The sequence below is a fragment of the Lepisosteus platostomus genome, chromosome 8, assembly GCF_059453375.1.
Source record: "Lepisosteus platostomus isolate fLepPlt1 chromosome 8, fLepPlt1.hap1, whole genome shotgun sequence".
Lineage (NCBI taxonomy): Eukaryota > Metazoa > Chordata > Actinopteri > Semionotiformes > Lepisosteidae > Lepisosteus > Lepisosteus platostomus.
This window is the reverse complement of record NC_142618.1, coordinates 37,485,511-37,493,097: the sequence shown is the minus strand read 5'-3', so window position 1 is coordinate 37,493,097 and position 7,587 is coordinate 37,485,511. Positions and strand designations below refer to the sequence as shown.

Genomic DNA, 7,587 nt, shown 5'->3' with positions numbered 1-7,587 from the left:
ATGACCACAGAGAGTCAAGACCTCAGTTTTACATGTCATTCAAAGGATGGTGCCTTTTTACAGTATAGTGCCCCCATCACTATACTGGGACATTAGGACCCACACAGACTGCAGGGTGAGCGCCTCCTACTGGCCCCACTAACACCTCTTCCAGCACCAACCATAGTTTTTCCCAAGATGATCACAAAAATTGAGGACTTCATAAACTTACTTTACAGGTAACCGAATTATGTCATTCTCTAAAAAGGGCGTGGAGTGAGTAAATAAAACAGCTGTAATACAAAGTAGCTATTATTGAGTTCTTCAGCGTCATTAATTTGACCCCGAAATAAGCCTCTCTGAAGAACACAGAAAGGAGGAATTCACCTGATTTACTAACTTTATTACATTTACTAAATTCTTTAGATTGGTATAGAGTTAACCGGCTACAATTGTGGCTGAATTTATCCGGGTTTTACAACCTTTGGTAATTTGTTCTCACAATAAGAACAATCTGTGAACCTTCTCGGTAACGCAGCTAAATCTCCTCCAGGAGCGGGGGCGCGCCCGGGAGTGAGGGCGCTTTGCCTTCATAGCGCAACACGTGGTCTAGGGCGCGCACGTATTCCACGTTTTTTTTGGTGATGGCTTGTGTGAATTTCGCTCAAAGAGAGCGAAGGCGAGCATTTTAAACTTGAGGTAAGAATATTTTTTAAACGACGAGCTATCAGGGTAGGATGAATGGAAATATAAATATCCCAATTAACAATATTTTAGCTTAGGTTGAGTTGATGACGTGGTTGTCTGGAAAGGCTGATAGTTTTGCGGCATTCCGCTGTGATGTGGAAATCTAACAAGAAGTTGAAATTGGGTTAAATGGAGAGAAGGAAACTGCTCTTGAATAATATAATCTGTTCAATTTCCCTTTGTGTTGTTGGCAGTTTTGTTTAGTGGCAAAGTGGGCACCTAGTCAGTGGTGTTAAACTTGGTTACAGAATGAAGAAGCTGGAGAGAGATGCCGGTGTAGAAAGACAGCTTGAAAAACTGGCGCTGGGCTTGACCTCGCCTTCAGTTACTTACGCGTGACTGCGCTTGGTTTTTATATACAGTATGTACAGTATATCATATGAATTCACTGGGTGATTTTGATGTTGACTTTCATTTTTAGGGTTAACTATTTACAAGCCATGTCAAACGTTAGGACCATTATAATATCTAGAAATCCTGTTGCGTCTGCGAAATGTAACTACTTTTGTATTCAAGTCGGGGCATTAAGAACTTTTTGTATATTTATTTTAGTAGTGAAAGTAGTTATACACTAGCTGACTAAAGCCCAAGGTTTGTTTCCGTTGCTTGGGTTTTTCTGGAGTGCCGCTTGAGACAGGAAAAAGGAAATAATTATTGGCATTTTTGCGATTAAAATCTCTGCAACACTTAATTTTTCCACTGTCCAGTCAGACTTTCCGAATGAATGGCGAGTAGACAAAGCTCTGTAGATCTGTAGCCTTGATCTGCTTTCTCTTGGCTGCGCCTGCAGGTGGGGGTCAAATTCGTTTCTTCTGTTTCTTCTACGTGTCTGAGTGTTATGATGAAATTTTTCGCCTTGGTAATGCTCGAAGCTCATAAACTTGTTGCTGGCACACAGTACTCACAAGCATACACCGCTATCTCCAGGCCTCACCTGTGGTGGCTAGAGCTACGGTACCAGGTTGTTTTGGCTGGCGTCCTCATCCAAGACCACATACAAAGACTGCGATTACACGCTCTCCATCTACAATATAGAAGTAATATGTAGCTACATTATATGTTTGAATTAGTAATTGGGTACTACGGTAGGTCACAGCACATTCAGCCACGTCAGTTTAAATTTCGGGGTGCTTTTTAAATTCATTTGGAATTGCGCTGACCGATATTTTGGACCGCCTTTATTTTCTTGTGGTTGCAAGGTGATCACCAGTTTTTTCTCGGAAGTGTCGTAAGGCGCATGATTTGGTGTGGTGACAGCAGCATAGCGGGATTTTTAGCTTTCTGTGAAACAGTAAGTGACGTCAGCCGGGGACAGCGGATTAATGATTTTTCGGTTAAATATGCGGTTTTGTTTTCAGGACACCTGTTCGCGATGAAGATCTGCGGACGAGCGTTTTCCTGAATTTGCTTTTAGACACCATGGCTCCCACATTCGTGTTTTTGGATTTGGCCATCTGCCTCTCTCTGTTGAAAGGCTTTTGTCGTGCAGCCTTCGGTCACATCGCAGGCGAGATTCGGGCGGTGTTCGAGCAGCAGCCCGTGTTTGTGTCTTAAGCATGGCTGACATTGTGGAATTCCTGCAGAGCTGTGGGCACCCGAAGTGTGGCTGGGGGCGGACTGTGATCAAAATTAATACTTTCTGACTCCAGATCACAGCGTTATGGTTTCTTTCATTTGACGTAATTCGGTAGGGAATTGCCACCTAGAAATTTAGGTTTGCTCCTGCCTATTTTTTGTACAGTTGGTTAGAAAATAGATTTATTGTGCATTAGTTCACCTTGCACAATTAACATTTCCTCAAGTTTGATCAGTTCCAGCCAATCGGACACTGACGATGTGTTGATGCGACACTTTCGGAGCACACACTAGGGGGCTGTGTTTACAGCTGGTTTAGCTCATAGCGGAACGAAACGATGACCTGCTCCTGATCAACGAAGTGGCTGTATAGATCACTAATTTTCAGCCCTGGTCCTGCTAGACCTCTGTCTGCTGGGTTTTGTTCCTTCTGGGCCCTGAGCACCAGTGATAATTGGTGCCTGTAACTGATCTGCTTACTGGTGTAGATTTTTTTCTGCACTCAGTCCTTGGCTTCAGCAATGCTCTTGTTACAGTATTATTTCTAACAACTTCAGCACATAAAACTTTATGCAATCTCTTATCGGCTTGATAATTAAGAATTTGCCCTCTCATTTCTGACTAAGCAGCTCATAATAGCTGATCAGTTGATGAACAGACAGTTGGGAAAGAGACTGTACCGGACTCTCCCACAGTAAGTCAGTGTTTTTCCTTTGGATGAAGTCCAGTTGGTTATATTTCAGTAGGCAGACCTGAATGAGAGTAGTCCTGAAATATTCAAATTACCTCTGGGTTCATACCAGGTACTAACCTCATTCAGCTTTATGAGAGCTGAAAGCAAGTTTTAAACAAGGCCTCAAAAAGAAAATTGCTTAACATATCAGGAGCAAAACTCAGGAGGAAAAGGTGTCGCCCATAACCAGGAATGAGAGCCAATGTTATTTATTTTGTTTAGATTTTTTAAATTATAAAATTGAAATTTTTTTTTTGCCTGACTGTAAGAAAAAAATCCTAAACAGGCAAGCAGATGAGTTACAGACACCAGATATCACTGATGATTGAGGGCTCTATTGGAACAAACACAAGCAGATACAGAGGTCTCCTAGGACCAGGAGTGAACTGGTGTGCCTGCACCTGAGTGGAGCAGGGATCCCCAGTCCCAGTAGTGAACTGGTCTGCCTGCAGGTTTATAGTCCATCTGGGCTAATGACAGAGTCCTGTTACTGGCCCAACTGGACCGGTTCAGCAGCTTTTCTCCAGTTCCCCAGTGCTGTTGCATTAAGGAAGAGACCCAGGAAAGAGGCAGTCATGCTAGACCAGGAGCACGACTGTGGAAACCCAGATTTAATCTAATCCGGTGCAGGACAGAGGTAAACCACTGTGGGTTTATTGGTGTCTTCACCAGTGGTGTTCACAGATGCCCACACAGACTCTGTGTGCTGGCCAGTGTTTTATGAGGCACTGGTGGCCTGAGAAGTGATCCCAGGTGAAACGTCTTATGCAGATGCTGTTGCAGTTGCTTCTCTATTGCTTATCACTGGACTTGATATGGCCTTTATCTGCTCCAGTAGTGCCAGTGTAGTGAGATTGCAGCTGGGGTTTATGGATCCTTGTTAGGAAATTAACTAGGCCAGGCCATGAATCTCTTATCTTTACTGTGAAAGATAAGAACTTAAGATTTCTTATCATAACCGTGAACAGCTTGAGGCTGGCGAGCTACTGTCTGTTTGATTGTTTGCAGTTAAATGGCTGTTCTACAGATCCTTCTGAGGAGATGTCTCAGTTGGTCCCTAGGCTTTCCAGAGGAGCAGCCTGAGCTGTAGCAAGCAGAGACTAATAGAAAATGATAAAAATTCATAACATACCATGTGTAAAAAAAGTAATATAACAGGACATTGCCTTTCCTACTTCTGGCCAGTGTTCTTGCTGGCACTGTGTCCTTTAGTCTTCTGGTCTTCAGTGCTAATGTGACGAGGATGAAAGTTGTAGGGCATCCCTACTGAGAGGGTATAGCAATTTAAATGTCACCCAAACACTGGCTTTTTAGTTATTGACATATACAGTCAGTTTTCTGGTTTCTAATGGTTTTTAGGTATGTGGTCTAAATCCTCCCACAATTCTCAGGACAAGCAGAGAAACCAAAGAGGAACGGGAGGTATAGCAAGTGTTCTGTTTTTTCAACCTAATTGCACACAAAATGAATTCCTTGAAATATTGAGTGGTGTATGCTTACTTGGGGAAAGATAAGTGCTGTATCTGTTTGTGAAATGTTGTGAAATCGAAGAATATGGTTCTTTTAACTATGGAGGTCCAGTGTATCTCCTTGGCAGTTCTTTTCGGGGTAACTCAGTGCTGGAAGAGAGGTGTAATAATAAAATAATAATAATTCCTTAAATTTATAGTGTTTTTCTAGACACTCCACTCAAAGCGCTTTACAGGTAATGGGGACTCCCCTCCACCACCACCAATTTGTAGCCTCACATAGATTTGTAGCCATAGTGCACCAGTACACTCACTACACACCAGCTATCAGTGGGGAGGAGGACAGAGTGATGAAGCCAGTTCATACATGGGGATTATTAGGAGGACTCCTTTTGAGAAACGCCCCGAGGTTTTTAATGACTACAGAGAGTTAGGACATAGGTTTTACATCTATTCTGAAGGATGAGTGAAGCTGTTTGGCGTTTCTGCTCAGCAGCAGGTTTGATGTGATGAATTTAGTGGGGGACCGGGAGCCGATCTGGGACAGCCTTTGTTGAGCAGTGTTTTTAGGAGGGACCGCTGTCAACTGTGGCCGAAGGCTATTAGTATCTGTCAGTCAGGATGGGGATCTTCATTGTGTATTGCTTGTGACTTTGAGAAGTGCTGCATTGGATTCTTCATGAAATTACATTTTACGACAGTGCTGAAACTTATTGAATTTAGAAAATTCAGCTCGCTTCACCCAAAACCATTCTTAGTTTTTACTTTTGTACATCTCAGCCTGGGCTGGTGCTGCTGCTGTATATGATCATAAAGAACATTCAACTGTAGGCTGTTTTCATGTTTTAATTAAATGTCACTTAATTACAGTCGGTGAACTCAGATCAGTAACTACATTCAGTGCTGGACATTATAATGGTGTCAGTGAACGTGATTATAAATATTCATACAAATATGTGCATAAAATGTCAAGGGGAATTCCAATTCAGACGCTACTTGATATCACAGATTAGTTCTTAAAAGTGTATGGATTGCAAATAATAAATAAGGAACTTTTTTCTTAAAGTAAAAATCCAGTCTTGATGAGGGCGCTGATGTCTGGGAGGAATGAGACCGAGGCTGACATCATCCTGGAGGCTCATACAGAGCAGGCAACACCTGTCTGCACCATCAGGAATGTGTTTGAGTCTTGTTACTTGCCTCAACAAGACATTTCTTATTTAACATATTTTCTAAATTTAGAAAATTGATTTTTTTATCATTAGTGCCAGCATTTAGATTGTCCAATTCTCCTGTGATCATCTTTTTCTGCGTTCATTTCATTTCTGTTTAACAGACCTACAGATTGTTTTGTATTGCCAAAGTTGGGTTGGGTTTTCTCGCCTGTGCAAGCTGCTATTCCAGCAGCACATCAACAGCTGGTTCTGTAGAGCTGGTAGGAATATTTATTCAATGGTAAATACTGTAGCTAATGGGGGTGGGGGGGGTGGCTATAATGGTTACTGATCCAGTGGTGGAAGCAGTGTGTAAGTGTGCGAGTTTACAGTTGTGTAACTGATCTGCGCTGTGACTTAGTGTAAACTCTCGCCTGTCGCCTGCATCTGCAGTTGACTGTAGAACCAAGTCCTGGTTTTCCCTTCTGATGGCTGTGTGACAGGTCTTGAAAGCTCCTGCCTTCCTCTGTCCTGGAGGGAGCAGTCCCCAGGCCCACAGATCAGCAAGGGCTCCCTGCGCAACATGTCCTGCTGGAAGCTTATGTGTAGTTTGTAGGGCTGCAGCCACCAGAAGATGAGATAGAAGAGACTTGTAGCTCATGCATCTGCATTCCTGCACCTGTGCCCAGACCTGCAGCTTTTTGAACTGGTGCTGCCAGGTGACCCTGATGCCTGCTAAGACTGTCAGATTATTCCCCCTTCACTGCGGCAAGGGGACTCCAGTGGGAAGGCGCAAGGCAGAATGAAATGTAACATTGAGAAGTGCAAAATGATCTGCTCTGGTAATAGTAACATGCACTACATTGTACATATCGCTCGGGTGGTTTGGTTTTCAGTTTCACTTTGCTCTTAAACTACCAAACAAAGGCCTCCTTTCAGCTCATGTCTCATCCTTTCTCATTTTCTTACATTATTACAGGTGTGAATGCTTTGTGTCCAGAAACTACCTACTGTATCCACTTAATTTTGTTCATTCGTGCATCTGTATGTAGAGTAAATTGTACTTGTCTACAATATTTGTTCCTTCAGAGAATTTCCCATATTTATACACATCTGTCAGTACATGACAAGGCAGGATGTTGTCAAGTGTGCTGGTTGACCAGAGCAGCTCTACTGTAGGAGATGAGTCACAGCCTGTTGCTGATGTGGACTGATGGAGGTGAATGGAGCTTCTAGATGATTTCACCACTGTGTGATTAATCCTGTACTAATGAAACCTTTATTTGGAGTTCTCAAGCCTTTTCTGTCACTAGTTCACTGTTCTGACCCCTGCACCTGGCGCTCTCTCGGACAGCACTGCAAGGTCACAGGCAATTGGCAGGACACAGGACATGAGGCTGAGTTACACGGTGGTGCTCAATTTGTGGAAATTAAGAGTGTGAAAGTGGTAAATGAGATTAGGTCATTTGGCTCATCTGCCTAATTATGATTTTATGATCAATTTCTCTGAGCTTTTCATCCAGTTGTTTCTGGAATGACGTGTTTGCATTGACTCGTCAGTGTAACTTTGTAGTTTGTTCCATGCTCCCACAACTCTTTCTTCCTCCTTGTTTTCCCCTTTATTCTCTTGTAGGTGTTGCTCTGGTTCTGCAGAATTCTTGTAGTTTGATTTTGTTATCACCTTTCAGGAATTTGATTTCTCGACTAAAATTCCCTTAGTAGTCTTCTCTTTCAAGGGTAATTTTTATTGTAGTTTATCAAAGTTGGATACTCCTTTGAGCCACAACTGCAATGTCTGGACTGTAGAGCAGAAGATGTGCTCTGTATGAGGGTCTGTTTGGGCAACAGAGGTGCTTCATTGACCTAGTTTTTAAAATCATAAGGTCAGGAGTTCTCTAGAATCAGAGCTTGTAATCCTTTCAGCTCCTGT

General features: G+C 42.7%; 1 protein-coding gene across 5 annotated transcripts in view; it reads left to right on the top strand.

Annotated features, from left to right (window-relative positions):
* The first annotated feature begins 573 nt into the window (after positions 1-573).
* slc4a2a (solute carrier family 4 member 2a) overlaps positions 574-7,587 on the top strand; it is a 104,836-nt gene continuing 97,822 nt past the window's right edge. Inside the window, exon 1 of one of the 5 annotated variants that reach the window (XM_088643298.1) lies at positions 574-678. The gene's annotated coding sequence lies outside the window, so the exon portion shown is untranslated. Of the gene's footprint in view, positions 679-1,993; positions 2,018-7,587 lie in introns of those variants that run through there. The other 4 variants (XM_088643297.1, XM_088643299.1, XM_088643296.1 and 1 more) reach the window with 4 other exon arrangements.